Here is a 20,169-nt window from a genome sequence, read left to right as displayed (position 1 = left end):
GGTGAACAAATTAAGAAGTGCAACTGACAGAGCAAATCCTGTCTACTATTGACCTCTTATCAACAAAGTATTGTGATGCTGGTTTTGTTTTACTTGGAGATTTTAAACAGCTTAACATACATAGCTCCTCTCCTGTCTGATAAGAACTCCCATCAAGTGGTTGATAAACCAACTCCAGGAAGGAATGTGTTGGATAAGATTATTACTAACATCAGTGACTTCTACGGAAATGTGCAAATTACTTGGCAAATAGGTTTGTCTGATCATAACACAATATTTTGGTTCCCAATGCTGCCACAAACCAGAAAGCCTCACGTAATCCAATGCCATGATAATCGGCCGATGCGTGACGGTGCCATTCGAGCTTTTGGCAAATGGATTTGCAATCATGCCCGGATATGGATGGAAGTAATAAGCAATGCTGATGTCAATTCACAATGCGAATGTTTCAACCAAACTCTCTATTCCACAATTGAAACATATTTTCAAATTCGTAAAGTGAAGTTGCATTCATGTGACAAAGTGTGGATGACCCCTGAAATGAAGATACAAATCCACAAACGGCAACTAGCATTTCACCGTGGAGTAATTCATAACTGCAAAAGATTAAGAAGCAAGATCAAGTCAAGGATAATAAAAGCTAAAACAGAGTATTATTTCACGCGTGTCCAATGTCTGAAACATATCAACCTCTCAGCATGGTTCCGCAAAATCTGTGTTTTAACGGGAGACCGAAGTGAAATCCACGTTTAAACTGGAAACCGACGTGAAATCCGTGTTTAAAGCGGAAACCGACATGAAATCGGTGTTTAAACCGGAAACCGACGTGAAATCCGTGTTTTAACGGGAAACCAACGTGAAATCCGTGTTTAAACCGGAAACCGACGTGAAATCCGTGTTTAAACCGGAAACCGACGTGAAATCTGTGTTTTAACGGGAAACCAACGTGAAATCCGTGTTTAAACCGGAAACCGACGTGAAATCCGTGTTTAAACCGGAAACCGACGTGAAATCCGTGTTTTAACGGGAAACATGTGAAATTCGTGTTTTGACGGGAAACCAACGTGAAATCCGTGTTTTAACGGGAAACCAACATGAAATCCGTGTTTTAACGGGAAACCAACTTGAAATCCGTGTTGTAACTGGAAACCAACGTGAAATCCGTGTTGTAACTGGAAACCAACGTGAAATCCGTGTTTTAATGGGAAACCAACATGAAATCCGTGTTTTAACGGGAAACCAACTTGAAATCCGTGTTGTAACCGGAAACCAACGTGAAATCCGTGTTTTAATGGGAAACCAACTTGAAATCCGTGTTGTAACCGGAAACCAACTTGAAATCCGTGTTGTAACTGGAAACCAACGTGAAATCCGTGTTTTAATGGGAAACCAACATGAAATCCGTGTTTTAACGGGAAACCAACTTGAAATCCGTGTTGTAACCGGAAACCAACGTGAAATCCGTGTTTTAATGGGAAACCAACTTGAAATCCGTGTTGTAACCGGAAACCAACGTGAAATCCGTGTTTTAACCAGAAACCAACGTGAAATCCATGTTTTAATGGGAAACCAACGTGAAATCCGTGTTTTAACGGGAAACCAACGTGAAATCCGTGTTTTAACGGGAAACCAACGTGAAATCCGTGTTTTAACGGGAAACCAACGTGAAATCCGTGTTTTAACGGGAAACCAACGTGAAATCCGTGTTTTAACGGGAAACCAACGTGAAATCCATGTTTTAACGGGAAACCGACGTGAAATCCGTGTTTTAACCGGAAACCAACGTGAAATCCATGTTTTAACAGGAAACCGACGTGAAATCCGTGTTTTAACGGGAAACCAACGTGAAATCCATGTTTTAACGGGAAACCAACGTGAAATCCATGTTTTAACGGGAAACCGACGTGAAATCCATGTTTTAACGGGAAACCAACGTGAAATCCATGTTTTTAATGGGAAACCAACGTGAAATCCGTGTTTTAACGGGAAACCAACGTGAAATCTGTGTTTAAACCGGAAACCGATGTGAAATCCGTGTTTAAACCGGAAACCGACGTGAAATCCGTGTTTTAACGGGAAACATGTGAAATTCGTGTTTTGACGGGAAACCAACGTGAAATCCGTGTTTTAACGGGAAACCAACATGAAATCCGTGTTTTAACGGGAAACCAACTTGAAATCCGTGTTTTAACGGGAAACCAACTTGAAATCCGTGTTGTAACTGGAAACCAACGTGAAATCCGTGTTTTAATGGGAAACCAACTTGACATCTGTGTTGTAACCGGAAACCAACGTGAAATCCGTGTTTTAACGGGAAAGCAACATGAAATCCGTGTTTAACGGGAAACCAACTTGAAATCCGTGTTGTAACCGGAAACCAACGTGAAATCCGTGTTTTAATGGGAAACCAACTTGAAATCCGTGTTGTAACCGGAAACCAACGTGAAATCCGTGTTTTAACCAGAAACCAACGTGAAATCCATGTTTTAATGGGAAACCAACTTGAAATCCGTGTTTTAACGGGAAACCAACGTGAAATCCGTGTTTTAACGGGAAACCAACGTGAAATCCGTGTTTTAACGTGAAACCAACGTGAAATCCGTGTTTTAACGGGAAACCAACGTGAAATCCATGTTTTAACGGGAAACCAACGTGAAATCCATGTTTTAACGGGAAACCGACATGAAATCCGTGTTTTAACCGGAAACCAACGTGAAATCCATGTTTTAACAGGAAACCGACGTGAAATCCGTGTTTTAACGGGAAACCAACGTGAAATCCGTGTTTTAACGTGAAACCAACGTGAAATCCGTGTTTTAACGTGAAACCAACGTGAAATCCGTGTTTTAACGGGAAACCAACGTGAAATCCATGTTTTAACGGGAAACCGACATGAAATCCGTGTTTTAACCGGAAACCAACGTGAAATCCATGTTTTAACAGGAAACCGACGTGAAATCCGTGTTTTAACGGGAAACAAACGTGAAATCCATGTTTTAACGGGAAACCAACGTGAAATCCATGTTTTAACGGGAAACTGACGTAAAATCCATGTTTTAATGGGAAACCAACGTGAAATCCATGTTTTTAATGGGAAACCAACGTGAAATCCGTGTTTTAACGGGAAACCAACGTGAAATCCATGTTTTAATGGGAAACCAACGTGAAATCCATGTTTTAACGGGAAACCAATGTGAAATCCGTGTTTTAACCGGAAATCAACAGGATCAACGTGCCAATATCTGTGCCTGGAGTAGACATGGAGGATGATTTGGTGATCCTGAATGATATTAATGATTATTTTATTGATGTTTCTTCTGATCTAGACCCTCTTCATCAGACGTTGCTTCCAGCTTCCCTTCCAGCTCCAAAACCATGTCCAACTGTAAGCCCATGGGAAGTACAACAAATATTTGCAATGATTTGGCAAAAAACTTCTGGTGGGCCTGACGGGATGTCTGCATGCTATATCTGTGAATACCCTGTTGAGCTAGCAACACCTCGAACTCTAATAATGAACTCTTTTCAACAAGGAAAGGTCCCAGATGCGTGGAAACGCACCGTAGTTGTCCCGATACCCAAAACTCATCCTCCCTCTTCGGAAAAGTTAAGGTCAATGTCCTTGCAGATCATTTTGCTAAGACCACTGAATCATTCATTGCAAGATGGATCCTGCATGATATTCCTCCTAAACTTGATCTGCGCCACTTTGGGTACTGTAAATTGCTTTCCACTTGACACTGCCTCATTACCTTCGCATTCTGCGAAAGGTTATGTTTTGGTCGGCGTGTATTTTTTATTTTATTTTTTTTTTAATCTTGTGATTCGTATAACTCAAAAAGTATTAAACCGAATTGCATGAAATTTGGTGGGATGATTGGTTATTAGCCAGGAAGCATTCGATTAGATTTTGGGATCGTTCGAGTCATAGGTCAAGGTCACGAAAAGGTCAAAATCGTCTTTTTACGATAACACGGTCAATTTTTATTCAATTTGCATGCAACTAACGCCAAAATGTTCAGAATTCAACGCCTCATCTTGTGATATGCAATATGACACAATGACGCCCATACTCTTGTTACCGGTTAGGGGTCAAAGGTCAGGGGGGTCACGACCTTGAAAAATATGCGGTTTTCGGCATAACTCAGTCAATTCTTATTCGATTTGCATGAAACCAGCATCAAACCAGTTCCCCACACTCATACCAAGAACAAAAAAACTAGTGGCGGCGAAGGTATGCGCTCTATGAGTGCCCGTTCTAGTTAACTAATGTGTTACATCCGACATATATCAATGCAGAAAAAGGCCAAATCATTTTCCTCTTTCATTTCAATGAACTTCACAAAGCTTTTGATCAAATCGATCACACAATTGTGATCGTAAAGCTCATTGATCTCGTCATACGTCCCTCTCTATTATTCCTTGGATCTGTGATTTCTTATTCTCCCATCAGCAGTGTATATGCTATCATGTTACTCGCTCGGATTAGGCATCACTCGAATCACTCGATGCAGGAGTTCGTCAAGGAACATGCTTACAACCGATATATATATATATTTTTTTTTTTTAGCGATAATCAATGATGCACTATGTCGAATGAAATGTATACATTCAAAATAGATTGATGACTTAACTGGTTCAACGTCTGTCAATCACACCAGCATTTAAATATATAATTATCAGCCAATAACATTTGAAAATGGTCTCAATGCAACAATATGAGATTAAACCCTGCAAAATGTGTCAAAATGGATATTTCATTTATGTGAGATCCTCCAAATGAGCTGATTGTGCGGATGGGAAACCATCAGCTCCATAATGTATGCATGGCAGAAGTTTTAGGTGTTTATATTCAAAATGATTTAAATACCGTCAGATCTGTGGATACCGCCGTTGAGTTTACAGGGTCTTTTTCAGGTTTTGGCCTGCCCTGTCCCCGGAACACTCCAAAGTAAAGTGGGTCTCCTGGGGTCATCTAATGAAACCCATGGGAGCGGGTCCTCATGAAAAGCGGGAAGGTACTACCTCTGCATTCATGTGACAAAGTATGACTATCTCATGCACCATGGCCATGAAGGTGCCTAACGGCTCTTCTCGCTGATGTTATAGCGGACTGCACCCACCAAAGGTTAATGATGTTAAGGATTGGCCAAGACAGTGGGAGGTCCATTAGGACTCCCCGCTGGCTGACTGCCTGTTCACCATTGGGCTACTTTACCATCTGTGGCCCAAGGCCTAGCACCCCGACCGAGACCCTCTTCGTCAGCTCGGTCCATCCATTCTGGAAGATGAAGCCCCTCTGTGACCCCTCAATCACACGGCCTTTCAAAGGTCGAGTGGAAGGAGGTCTGTCATGGAGGTGAAATCAACAGAAAGGACGACACGCAGGCCAGGAAGTGGATACGGAATCATCAACCATCTTGCAACGTCATGCTCACCCTTCAACACCTGCGCCAGCACATGGTCCTTCTTTAAAGAAGCTATGACCTGCGTAAAGCAAGTATGCAGGAGGGCTACAAGAGCTCCCGGGGATCTCTTCATGATGTAGGCTTTCCATCCCCTTTCGGGAAGTGCAATTACCTCGGTCCTTGGCGGCACGTCAAAGTCCAACTCTGAAAGGAGCTGGTCACACATCCTGGCAGCGAGAACATAGACTTGCCAATCATCGAAATAAACACCCTCTGGTGGGTCGCTATACCACTCTGCCGAGGCACTCGGATCTACACGTATCACGACCTCATTTAAGTAGGTGGTGAGGCTGCTTTTCCCCCTGGATTTCTCCAGGCAAGAGCCTGAGGTCGGAGCAAATGGAAGTGGCCAGATGGACATCGCATTATACGACGCCCACTGGCACGCTAACTTCCGTGCATCCGAAAACAGGTTGGAGGCAGTCACATGATGCTCAAGAAGGGCTGCTTTGTGTTTCCGAAGTGCCTCATTCTCCACTGGCTTCCCCATTGGTAAAGACCTACCCAAGTAAGAGAAAGCCAACAAACCATCTGGTCATCTCCTTAGGTAATTCAGTTCCCCGCAAAACAGGTCAAGCGGCACCTTCCTACAAGTTTGCCCTGGGTGGGTAAAGACCCACTCCCTGGTGGAGGATGCAGACACCTTTGGCTGTGTAGTGACTGGAGTATAGCCAGTGAGAACAGCGGTGCAGTCGAGCCACCATGCCTCATGTTCCAAAGCAAAGCGGACCACCCAGCCCCGTACCTGCACATGTCGACGGTAACCCGCTGGCCATGCACTGCTGTGAGGGCCGCGAGAATTGACGAGCAGCAGCCATCAATAAAATTGACAAAAGTTCGCCACCGATCTCGGTCCATATGGTTGATTCGCTTTCAGACCTGGTGTAGGGAAGGGAGAGAAGGGAGGAGTACCCAAAGGGTTTTGGGAGCCTTTCTGGAACAGCAGAGGTAGTACCTCACCGCTTGTCAGGAGGATCCGCTCCCACGGGTTTGGTCGGATGACCCCGAGAGACCCGATTTTCAGCGGAGTGTCCTGGGGACAGGGCAGGCCATAACCTGAAGAGACCCCATAAGCTCGATAGTGGTGTCCACAGATCTGATCTGTTCGCACAGCCACCGGGCTCACAGTTACGTCTATGGTGGAGAATATCGAAAAATATACAAATAGTAAACTTCACGTTGTCTTTTGAAACGTCATGGTTTCCCACCCCAAGACTTGCTCACTATTTTCAAAAGAATATTCGGTCTCTTTCCAAATATGCAGCTCCTGTCTGGAGCGGAGCACTTCCAAAACATCAACATTTTCACATTGAAAGAGTTTTTAAACCCCCCCCCCCCAAAAAAAAGGTGCTCTTCACATAGTATTGGGATCCAAATATAGAACTTACCAACAAGTTTTAACACAGTATTCACTCCCGAGTCTGGAAGAATGCAGAAAATCACTTTACATTGCTTTCATGGAAAAAAACTTTTGGAACTACAAATTTATTTGTAAAACAAAAAAATTCCCGTTAATAGCTCCACAAGGATCTTTAGGTGGATTGCCCAAATCCCTGAATTCTGTTGTAAAATAAAGGTTTGAAGAACAGTGCTTTACGTTACTTAGTTCATATTTTAAATGAAAAGTGGATTTGATGTTATCATAATTGTGCTCGCTGAAGTAACTTGATGTTAGTGTTGTGTGTCTACGTATTTTATTTATTTGTTTATTGTTATTTCATAGTTTAACTCTTTCACCTATTTTTTTTTTTTGAATTCATAATTTCTTACAATAATCGATTTCTTCCTGTTTTATCATCTTCTTTTTAAAAAATGATGTAATCCATCTGAAATTCGACATGCTGTTGTGATATGTGGAATTGAACAAACCATTTTATTATTATAATATTTTGAAAGTCTCATATTACCGGATACATGGTTGAGGCTCATGGAAGAGTTAGAGCAGAATGGAAGGGAACAAAATGGAAAGGGGGAAACAGTTGAAGTGAGTGTGAGATCAAGGGGAGAGGGAGAAGGACACATGGGGGTGAACAAGCGGCACACAAGCTGAATGCAACACACAAAGAAGAGGAAGGGGGAAAACGGGAATGAAACAGAAAAGGAACAAGGAAAAAGAGGAACACAGACAACTCCCAGTTTGAGAACGAGTTGCATTACTGGACCCTGTTCTCAAAACGAAATGGTTCTGAAAGCGGAACAGATGAGAATTTGATTGAAACCAAGATAAAAACACCATATTAAGAGGCAAAACAATATAAATAGTCAATAGTCAATAAGGAGAATTAAAAACCATAAGGAGTGTTGTAAAGTTATTAAAGTATATATAAAGTAAGTACAGCACAATTAATACTGGACATACATATGGACATAAAACAGGACAAAGGCATTTAAACAAATCAAAATGTACGTCAATTAGCCAGTCATGCAGAGGAAATGATGTTATTTGTAGTGGGCATTCTCAAATCGAGAGGTGTCTGAACTTGAGAGTTGGGGTAATATGGGGTGGAAGAAAGCATGAGTTTGGATGGGGGATGACCTGAGGTTCAACACGTGCAGTTTCAAACTTGTCAAGTACTTTCCTATTATCCAATCATTTTTATTTTTTATTTTGTTACATGGTATTGTAGACAAAGTGTTGATTTTAATGTGGATAATAATAATGTTCAAGTTCATAGAAAACCTTACAACACACAGTCTTCAGATAAAGGACATGGGAAGGGTCTTTTAAACTCTTGTTTGCATTTCCGAGCACGATCTACGTTTCCATGCGTCGGGTTTTTGTCTGAATCTCGATGTTCCCCAACCCTGAGAGAGCAAGCATCAAATTTGATTGGTCGAGATGGCGTATAAATGGTGTAATATTTTGTCAAAGTACTCATAAACGGAGGTTTTTGGAACTGCTAAGAAAGCGATATGTGGTCTGCAGTGTTCAAGTATATAATAAATTTGAAATAAAATGAAGGTTTTAAAGGCTGTAGAAAAACAAGGACAAATGTGTCCAAGAGCAGCGTCCTAAAGGTTTTGTCGGCTAAAAAAACAAAAACAAAAAAACAAACAAACAACAACTTCCGATATTTCGTCACGTGCCTTGATTAAGCCAATAGCGAGACCCGCCATAGTGTATTTACGTATTTACGATATATAGTGTATTTCCGAAATAAATAATGTATTTACGAAATTACAATATGATAAATGGAATAATCTTTAAATAGTAATGTGAACTTTTCGAAACTTTAAAGCAAATGTCCGAATATATTTAAAAGTTCATGATAGACGCTCTCAAAAGGCACCGTCAATGCGAGGATGTGTACATGTGCTTAGTATTTAAGTAGATCCGGATCTTGTATATACAAGAGCTGAGTCTAGAGGTTAAGGTTTTGTCTTCACAAGAAGAACAAGAAGAAGAAGAAGAAGAAGAAGAAGAAGAAGAAGAAGAAGAAGAAGAAGAAGAATAACAACAACGCCAGCTCTCTATGTACGCGAGACGCTGCCAAAAATGAACTTTTTATGAAGTTTACTGCCGTTGATGCACGATCTTTTACCAACACCTAATGGAACACGTTAAATTAGTTATTCATGCCTGTTGTTTGTGTCCTTCATAACATCGCTAAAAAAGCAAATTTCCTGTATTGAATGATTTCAAATCTTGTTTGACTGCCAGACGGGCAGACAAACTAAAAATTTACCTTACTCTTCTGTGCGTGTGTGCGATCGGGCCAAGATTCCGTACAGTTTGCCAATTTCAAAGCCAAAGTACTGCTAAACTGCAGGTTCGTGTTCCAATTCATATTCTTGCGTTGAAAATACAAAATTCAGTTGAAGTAAAGTTGTTCCTTGATCATCGACTGAACTCTGTAGACAGTGTTCAAATTCAATTGAAACTACATATCTGCGATCACAAAGCAACTGCCAAGGGTAAATACAGTGCCGATAGAAAGTCTACACCCCATTAAAATTTTTCACCTTTTGTTGCCTCATAACCTGGAAATAAATTGCATTAAATCGGACTTTTCCATTTTTAGCTCGCCTGTTTGAAGAACAGAGAGCTATAGCGATACGCCCGGCGTGAGCGTGAGCGTGAAAATGTTAAATTTTTTGTATTACGGAAAAACTCCTGGACGGATTTCGACGAAACTTGGTGGGGGGGGGGTTAGGTATGGTCCAAGGGTCATGCCATTAGATTTTGGACTTGGTCTCCCCCCCAAAAAAAATTGTTCGAGAAAATTTTTTTTTTTTTGCATTTCTACATGTTTTAAGTGATTTCCAACCCTCACCGGCCCCCCCAAAAAAAAGTTAGAGAAAATTTTTTTTTTGCATTTCTACATGTTTTAAGTGATTTCCAACCCCCCCCCAAAAAAAATTGTTTGAGAATTTTTTTTTTATTTTTGCATTTCTACATGTTTTAAGTGATTTCCAACCCCCACCCCCAATAAAAATTGTTACAGAAAAAAAAAATTTTCCTACTTTTTTTTTCAACAAAATTTCGATTTCTTTTTTTTTGCATTTCTACATGTTTTAAGTGATTTCCAACCCCCCCCCCCAAAAAAAAATGTTGGAAAAAAGAACTATAACTCTGTCAGCACTGTTGACATCATATTTAATGAATAAGATATAAGGTTCACTTGAGTGACCCAGCAGTATTGGCGGCGGAGGTTTTGCACTCTCCCGAGTGCTCCCCCTCTAGTTTCCTTTCTAATGTTTTTATCTAGCACACTATTTTTTATACGCCCGATATATATATATATATATATATATATATATATATATATATATATATATATATATATATATATATATATATATATATATATATATATCGGGGCGTATGATGTGATACTGGTCGTCCGTCCATCTGTCTGTCTGTCTGTCCGTCCGTTCCTAACTCTAACTCCCAAAGTTTTCAACTTTCACGTTTCATATTTGGTACATAGGTACAGACTGTGGAGACGGTGTGTAGCGACATACGTTCGTCATCTAAAGTGGTTGCCATGGCAACCAGGATGCTGTTTTCCATGTAGTAGCACAATTCTGTATATACCTTCTTGCTAGGGCGTATATTGTGCTCATTTGCACTCTTGTTACTGATTACAATATACAAATACATATATTGCTTTTTAATTATACTTCACTGCAATGCTTTATAAAAAATATTAATTATTAGACTCGTCTTTTAAAAACGATAAATGTATAAACAGGCGAGCATTTGGTGGCTTTGACACCAACTCTGGTTATTTACACATCGTAACCGACAACTTCCAAGTGAAAAACAAATTCTACTAATTTCAGAAAATTAATGAAAAATACAAAAGTAGAATATCTTGGTTGGATAAGTGTCCAGCCTCATTATAAAAGCAAATGTAAATTAGCTCAGGTGCAACGAATCACCTTCAAAATCACACACCAAATTAATTGGCTCCCAACTGTGTTAAATTGGAGTGATTCTGATTATTTAAGAATAAAACTAGAAGGACACTTGGTAGAGTGCATACCTCCGCTACGTAATACCGGATCCACGAGAACATATCGGGCCCAACACATTTTTGAAATATCATGCTATATATCGTTTTTGGCCCTATCTCTCAATGGTAGAAATTATAGTATGCCTGGTATTAGCTTAATGGTTAGGGTGGTGGGCTTTGGATCCAAGGGTCCTGATTTCAAATCCCGCTCAACTGTTGAATTAATACCAGGTGGGGTTAACTCGGCCTGTCATCCTTCCGAGGTCGGCAAAATGAGTGCCAGCATACTGGTATACTGTGTCAGAGTGTTGACACGTCCAGGATTGTGCCCAATAGCCAAGTAGACTGCTTAAGCAGCACCAATGCTCTGCACAGAGTATGGTCCCAATGTCCTCCTCCTTCTCCTCTCAATGGTGACGAATCACTTTTAAAATTAAATAATTATCGTATCCTTTTGTTGGACCATCAAGGCAACAAAAGGTGAAAAAAAACTAATAAGGTCATGCTGCAACTGCTGCTATTTATTATGCACATACGTATGAAGCACTGTTCGTTATTGCTTCCAATGTGTAAATATACCCCACTGGTATATCCATCCATCCATCCATTGGGACCATACTCTGTGCAGATTGTTGGTGCTGCCTACACAGTCTCCTTGGCTATTGGGCACAATCCTGGATAGGTCGTCACTCCGACACAGTATAGCAGAAAGCTGACACTCATTTTGCCGACCTCGGAAGGATGACAGGCCGAGTTAACCCCACCTGGTATTAATTCAACAGCTGAGCGGGATTTTGAACTCAGGACCTTAGGATCCCAAGCCCACGACCCTCACCATTAAGCCAACAACAGGCATATACTGGTATATATATATATATATATATATATATATATATATATATATATATATATATATATATATATATATATATATATATATATATATATATATATATCAACTAAAGAAGCACACTGACCCTATGACATGATACCGACGTCATGTAAATAAATTATATCAACACATCAGCTCCAAACTCGGAGGCATCTTATTGGTACTCAAGGATTTCCAGACTGAAATTTAAAGCCTATGGTCATGAATAGATAAAAGCAGAGATGTCGATCTGGATTTCACCCTTGTTGTGGGCTCATCAGGCCAACATGCTGGTGATCGTTTATTCGTGACCATATAAGGTTCATTAATATTCCTGAATCGAACCCCCTAACTTGATGAGGCAGCAGGGCACAAATCGAGTCCCTTCACAGCGCTTGCTGCACAACCTGCCAGTAACAAGTGTTGCTTGCCACATGAGCACATTGTCTCTGCCCTGCTGATCACCAGTCAGAAGGTTTTCGGCCAGACATATTCAAATCAACCAAAGAAGCACACTAACACTATGACATGACACTGACGAGCCTAATATCAGCAGGACAGGTGATTTCAACAATTGCATACATTCACTTTCTCTTGTCACATCTGTGAAACGAGCATTGCTGTTCACATGCACAACCCGTCTTGTCCTTCGGATGACCAATGTCGATGACCTCTTCCATAAGCCGCGTGCGTTTTCTTACCAGGGCCATGAGAGACACACACCTCGGGTACTAACTAGATCGACCTTCTGTACTGTTTTCCCAAGCAGTGTTTATTAACTTTTTATGTTTCATATATCACAAGCTTCAACCCTTGTACATTACATAATTAGAGGACTGGGGTACAGCAGCAATCACTCTTCTCCACTTCATATTGTTGACAGAATTTCTTAAAAGCACAAACGGTGGTTTATAATAAATCCGGAGCACGAGTGATGGATGGCGAGGACAAGATGTCCTCATAAATTCCGAGGTTTACAGAGAAAGGTGGTGGAATGTGGGTGGTCAGGAATTCACTCCTTGGTCCAATTTAGACCCATCTCATCTTCGACCTATTGCACCTCATAATTATATATATATATATATATATATATATATATATATATATATATATATATATATATATATATATATATATATATATATATATATTTAATTACCTGCTCGCCCCTCCCTCACCTGCTCTACCCAGGTGTTATGACACTACCTGTAGTACAGCAGGCTGCAATTACACTCCACCCAGCTGTGCCAATTTTACAACAGTGTCACGTGACCATACTGCCAGTCCTCACGTAATTGAAAGGAACTACTATTGGTGGTGGAGAAACTTTTTTATGACGGTTCATCCACGCGAAGAGCGACCGCATGCAAAATTTCACAGAACTTGACCCAAAGAGCCTGGCACTGAGTAGAAGTCTAAACAAACTTTGAATGTTAAACTTTAGTGCTTTCAGCGTCTCGAACTTCTTCAGATCATTGTTTAATAAGTGTCACCGAACCCTCTGCTCTCTAGATTTGTCCTTGTCTTTAAAGAACCTCCCACCCCCCCACCCCCAATTCCCCCTTCCTTTCCGGACAATGACAGTAGTTCAAATGAGCCTGTGCTGCGATGCTGTAAGTACGAGAGAGAGATAGAGAGATAGAGAGATAGAGAGATAGAGAGATAGAGAGATAGAGAGATAGAGAGATAGAGAGATAGAGAGATAGAGAGATAGAGAGATAGAGAGATAGAGAGATAGAGAGATAGAGAGATAGAGATATAGAGATATAGAGATAGAGAGATAGAGAGATAGAGAGAGAGAGAGAGAGAGAGAGAGAGAGAGAGAGAGAGAGAGAGAGAGAGAGAGAGAGAGAGAGAGAGAGAGAGAGAGAGAGAGAGAGAGAGAGAGAGAGAGAGAGAGAGAGAGAGAGAGAGTCCCGCTTGGTTGCGCCCGTAGAGTGGACCCTTCGCTTTTTCTCACACGTGCTGAAATGGACGCTGGGCGAGCCAGGCGGGCAGCCGGGAGCGAGCCATTAATCACGCCTTGTAACCTTGTCGTCAAACAAAGCAGGCTCAGCAGAGCTTACATTATAATCCAAATGTTGATGTTTCGGGACTTTTGTCTCCAGCAGGCGTTCTAATTCCGCGATGACTTAGGGCAGCCACACGCTCGACTATCTGAGGGTCGTTACACTGAGTTTGGGGTCCACGTTACGGGTCACGACGTGGCGCTCCCCGACCCTGGAACCAAAATGAACATCTGCATCACGTGATGAGCGGTGGGTTTGACATGCAAATTGATGTGAAGGGAGAGAAGAGGAGAGTACAATACAGAAAGGGTACTCTGCCTTGGGGTGTTCTTTCACCCCAATATATATATATATATATATATATATATATATATATATATATATATATATATATATATATATATATATATATATATATATATATATATATTAGAGAGAAGAAGGTCGTCCAATGAGCGGTCACTTGCAATGGAATCTTGTCGTCAAACGGTCAAAGAACATGAGTGTATCCTTTGGGTTGTCGATCCATGTGTTTTCAAATTGCACACACACACACACACACACACACACACACACACACACACACACACACACACACACACACACACACACACACACACACACACGATCCGCTGACTTGTTCTCACTTGATGGTCCAGTAGAAAAATAAACGCTTCGAGAGCTTCCCATATCTGGCTCCCGGAAAGGAGGCACCGAGTGACTGTTTCGTTTGGAAAAGACCCCGGGTGTTTGAGGCTCGTGGGAAGAGACCCCCTCAAACGATCTATGAAACGTACACGGTGTTGCGGACGAGTTGCCGAGGTTCGGACACGCATCTGCTAGAGAGAAGATCCGCGGCCTCTCCTGCAGGGGTCGTCGGAAAGGCTTTCGGGGAAAGGCTGTTCGTATCCGATCCGCGAATGTTTATAACCCTTGAATGGAACACACGAACATGCTCGACGGCGAATTGATGAGCGTCCAACAGGCGCTCTGAGGACCTGGTACCAGGACCGCCGTTGATGAGAACCAAATAAATATTCAGACAGCGCCTGGCGAGACGAATTTATTTCTACTCTGAGAAATAACACCATAATCAGAGGAACAGCCTCGTATGTTGAAACAATACGCAAAAGACTCGTCCCCGGGCGCACTCCGTACAAGTCCTTTGTTCTGGCTCGAGCTGCTTTCACACCGTTGTAAGGAAATTCCCTATTTATAACAAAGACCCGTGTTTGAGTTAGAGGATTACACCCGGGAGGGGTTTGCGGAGGAAAGGGGGATTGGTGGAGGAGATGAGCCGGAGGGGAATTCTTATTGCACTTCAATCATGCCATTCCACTCGGCGACGAGTCCATTTTGTGTGTGTGTGTGTGTGTGTATGTATATATATATATATATATATATATATATATATATATATATATATATATATATATATATATATATATATATATATATATATATATATTTTAAATTGACCCTTCCCACACTCCTCTACCGAAGAAGCTGTGTAAAGCAACCCAAAAGACCTACACAAGGTAAGTGCTATGCTGTTTCGAGAGATGTGGGTGGGTCTTTATATATATATATATATATATATATATAGATACAAACAAACATGACATAATAGTGATCAAAGCTTTTCGTGCTGCACTCTTCAGGGTAAAAAATCTTTGAATGTTACATACTAATGAGGCTCCCAAGCATGTACCATGTGCAAATGTCAAAAGCAGTCAATATATAAATAATAAAGAAAGACTCACCCACATCTCTCACCTGTGAATGGAGGGAATATCCAATCAGCTCTCACGTTAAATCAGATATCAGAAATCAATGTTCGACATCAAAACAAGAAAACTCCTGACCATCCACAAAATGTTCTATAAAAACCAGTGCATCCTGAGAATGTACCTGCTGAGACAAGAGGGAGGGAGTGGTCTGATGGAACTTAACCAGGTGCACAGAGCGACGCGTGTTGGACCAGCTGAGTAAGTGAAATGCTCAGCAAACTATCAGATTCAATTTTTAAACAAACCTGCTAAAGCATCCCTAACTCACCTTGAAAGGTATTTCCAAAAACAGGTGCGAATAGAAGATACTGCACAGGAAAATGAAACAGCAATAAATACAGTCCCAACAATTGCAAAAAAGACAAAATAAATATATAAAAAGAAATATCAACTAATATACACTAACAACTGGGAGAATGATAAAAGAGCAGGAAAATACAAAAAAGAATTGGACCGAGTTGGGATCGACAAAGAAGGCTCATTGGAATGGTTAAGAAGAGGTCAGCTCAACTAGGACAGAGAACAAATAATAATAAATGCTGAAGATTAAGGACACTACACCAATGGATATAAAAATATGGTGAGACTGAGCCAGATGGACAAGTGTGGATTCTGCAAGACAGAAACAGAAAGTACTAGTTACCTACTTTTGGGATGTAAAAATCTATTATCAGAACAACTTTACACACAACGGCACAACAAAGGTATGCAAAGTGATTCATTGGTGTATCGACACAAATTTCAATATCCCAGCTCGAGAAAACTCATAGAAACACGAACAAAGGTTATCATTGAAAATGAGGACGTCATGTTCACGTACGACCTGCTCATCCCATCGAATGTGAACAAAGAAAACAAAGCCTTGTGATCAGACCGTTCTCAGGAACAAAAAGGAAAAGACAGCATTACTGATTGAGGTATCAGTACCCAGCGATTTTGGCCTAAATAATGGAGAAATCAAGAAAATGACCAAATACCAGGACCTCAAAAATGAGATCAAGAGATCTTGGAAGCTGAAGAGTGTCGAAATTGCATCACCAATGATAACACTGGTCTGCGTCATTTCAGAGGTCTAGGTTTTCTCAAGGGTCCTCATATGCTTTTTGCATGCTGAATTCAGAAATGTATCTCATTTCGCTCAATCAGGTCAAGTTTTTAAGCTATCTCAATTTTAAGGAAAAAAATAATCAAAATTTTTTGTTTTTTTAATTAGCATTTTTTAAATTCAAAATCAGACTTACATTGACAGAAAATGTACAAACTATATATAAAATGATGCAAGGTCACTCAAATGCACCAAAATTGACCGCGCACACACAGGAGGCAGATGGCTCGATCGCATTTTCTTACCTTTTAAAGGGTTTATTTATAATGAATATGGGGGAAAAGGTGGATGTGACGAGCAGTTCGGAACATTCCAAGTGAATCAGACACAAAAAGGGAGAATGGAACACGCAAACTTATATACAAGGAAAAGAAAAATAAATAAAATCTAACCTACACTAGGCGCAGCAGACCACACTTTTACAAACATTAAAATCGCAGGTGAGGTCTTCCCTTTGGCTATGCGTTGTGTCGATGCAGCCCAATTTGGACGCAGGAGCAAGACAACGAGAGCCAGCTATGAAGTGAGGCAACGACAAAGTAAGCCAATGATGAGACAAGCCAGCCACAATGGGGGTGCACCCTGCACGAGCCCTCACGTCCCTTTTGACGCTTCTTCTTCACACTCATCCTCCTGCATGTCGAGAGTCCCGTTCTCTCCTTTCTGTCTTCACAAGGCCCTTCTTCCCGGTGTCGATCCTCCCTGCTTCTTCTTCACACTCCTCATGCCCACCGGGAGCTCTCCAGTGTGTCTGTGCTCTTAGCGACCCTTCATCCTTCTGGGCGGAATCATCCTTCCGCACTTCCAACCCTTGGGGTGTCCCCAATAAAAAATATATCCATTGCCGGCCTCTGGGCTCCACAGCACATGACGCTTCGATATCTCTCACACACTGGCCAGAGAGATCGTGATGGCCTTTTCCTACACGAGTGACACGTGTGCCTTTTGTGATGGGAAGTCCTCACCTGGTCCTGCCCACAAACAAGAGGTGTTAACGCATTTTTACCCTGACTATAAATTACATACGCTGCGTCCTCAGCGTCACGTGTAACAAAACAACTAACTCTGACAACTCCCTGTTACATGGCAATCTAACCTACTCAAATCACATGGACCGTGTTACGCTTACCACAGTCTAACTACGGATCCCCCCAATTCCACGTAACCGCACTGTATTCACCATAGAGAAACCTGTGTTGTATGGCCAGAAGCGCAATAGGCAAAGTAGCCTCAAATATATTCACCCATTGATTTCCCTTACACATGTGCACGAGTCAGGTTTGCTCGACCTAAGCTGTGGTCCATTAAGACAGGTTATTGTTTCATTACATCCCCGCAGCATGATCTGAAACGCTCACAAGACCAGCACACACCCCACGCCCCCCAAAAAAACCGGAATGTTTCAATTATTCATCCATTCATTTCCTCCAAATTCTGATTTATAACTCTTTCGCAAGATTGTTCATCAAATGCGTTTCACGTTGGACGAGCGTCAAAGCAAAAGAAACCGGGAGATGTATTGGAAAATATGGAGCAATGACGTATTAGTTTGGGGGGGTCTGGGGGTCGAGGGTAAAGGGGAGCTGTGTTGGAAAATATGGAGCAATGATGTACTAGTTTGGGGGAGTCTAGGGGTCGAGAGTAAAGGGGGTGTGTTGGAAAATATGGAGCAATGAAGTACTAGTTTGGGGGGGGGGGTCTAGGGGTCGAGGGTAAAGGGGTGTGTTGGAAAATGTGGAGCAATGACGTACTAGTTTGGGGGGGTCTGGGGTCGAGAGTAAAGGGGGTTTGTTGGAAAATATGGAGCAATGATGTACTAGTTTGGGGGTCTGGGGGTCGAGAGTAAAGGGGGGTGTTGGAAAATATGGAGCAATGACGTACTAGTTTGGGGGGTCTGGGGGTCGAGAGTAAAGGGGGTTTGTTGGAAAATATGGAGCAATGATGTACTAGTTTGGGGGGTCTGGGGGTCGAGAGTAAAGGGGGGGGGGGTGTTGGAAAATATGGAGCAATGACGTACTAGTTTGGGGGGGTCTGGGGGGGTGAGGGTAAAGGGGGAGAGGGTGTGGAGGATCAAACTTCTCATTTCATTATTAATCATTCACGCACATATGTAAACGATCGTCGTTTACCTTTATTATAAAGCACAGTCTGTACATGTAAACAATGAATTATTACACCTCGTTAATGCAATCGTCGTCCATGAAAACAGAACAACAGACGGGATTGAAACGGTAACACGTATACGACTCGGCGCGGATATTTCTTCGAGCAATGTTGGGATTTTAATTTGTTTTGGAAGTTGTAAAGTATAGTAAACGTTCTACTTGAAACAACAAACTCGAGGCAATTGCGAAATGTATTAAAGAACTCGTCGTTCTCTCGCCATGGGCATCCCACGGTGTGCGCTCGGTGTTACATTACACGCATTTCTCAGCGTCCTCTGATTTATTTACATACCATGGTTCTGTACATCGGAACACCACTCGCTTGTTGTATTTGCACGCTCAGTAATGTTCACATTTGAATAAGAAGTGATGTATTATACCTTGATGAGCGTGTAAACGGTTAGCGCCCGAAATATCCCCTCTAATATCTCATCAGGCTTCACCCTTGCTGGCTTGTTGTACATTTCGGGTTGATGTAATCCCGAGGTGTTTGACAGATGTGGAAGTACTCCGTGGAAGGAGGATGGAGGGGGCTGAGGGGTGTAAAGGAGAGGGTGGAGGGTCTGTATGAGGTGGGTCTGCGGACCTTGAATGTATAACTGCTTCCATGAAAAGCGAACACCCGCCTGTTAAAAATTCCCAAAACGCACTTGATGTACTTCCTCAACTTAAACAAACTTCTTGGTGATGTGGACAAGGTAGTGCTCTTTGTTTCAGTAGTGATTTCAGTGTGTTTGCGATATTGATATTTGGGTGATGTTCTTCAGATTACGATGTACGACACATTGATTGAGTCACTTTCACGGATTTCCTTCGTGCAAACTTTTCGGGAGAATTAAAATGTTTTTGAGATCGCGCTCCGAGGGAAAATGGTTCGTGGATGTCTATCGAACCTCGCGTGAATCTTGCTTGAACCTCACGCGGCGACCTGTCGAACCTCACGCGGCGACCTGTCGAACCTCACGCGGCGACCTGTCGAACCTCACGCGGCGACCTGTCGAACCTCACGCGGCGACCTGTCGAACCTTAGGCGGCAAACTGTCGAACCTCACGTGGAGACCTGTCGAACCTTACGCGGCAAACTGTCGAACCTCACGCGGCGACCTGTCGAACCTCACGCGGCGACCTGTCGAACCTCACGCGGCGACCTGTCGAACCTCACGCGGCGACCTGTCGAACCTTACGCGGCAAACTGTCGAACCTCACGTGGAGACCTGTCGAACCTCACGTGGAGACCTGTCGAACCTCGCGACGACCTGTCGAACCTCACGCGGCGACCTGTCGAACCTTACGCGGCAAACT

The 20,169-nt window shown here is 42.0% G+C and overlaps 1 long non-coding RNA gene across 1 annotated transcript in view; it reads right to left on the bottom strand.

Annotated features, from left to right (window-relative positions):
* Positions 1–20,169, bottom strand: part of LOC147012651 (uncharacterized) — a 129,971-nt gene that overhangs the window by 84,803 nt on the left and 24,999 nt on the right. The window contains exons 3-4 of the long non-coding RNA XR_015051026.1: positions 15,866–15,905; positions 15,584–15,718 (exon numbers count right to left, since the gene is read on the bottom strand). This is a non-coding gene — a long non-coding RNA (uncharacterized LOC147012651). The remainder of the gene's footprint in view (positions 1–15,583; positions 15,719–15,865; positions 15,906–20,169) is intronic.

Source organism: Eptatretus burgeri, chromosome 14, assembly GCF_056783735.1.
Source record: "Eptatretus burgeri isolate ZD-2024b chromosome 14, Ebu_testis_v1, whole genome shotgun sequence".
NCBI lineage: Eukaryota > Metazoa > Chordata > Myxini > Myxiniformes > Myxinidae > Eptatretus > Eptatretus burgeri.
This window is presented reverse-complemented; position numbering and strand designations above follow the sequence as displayed.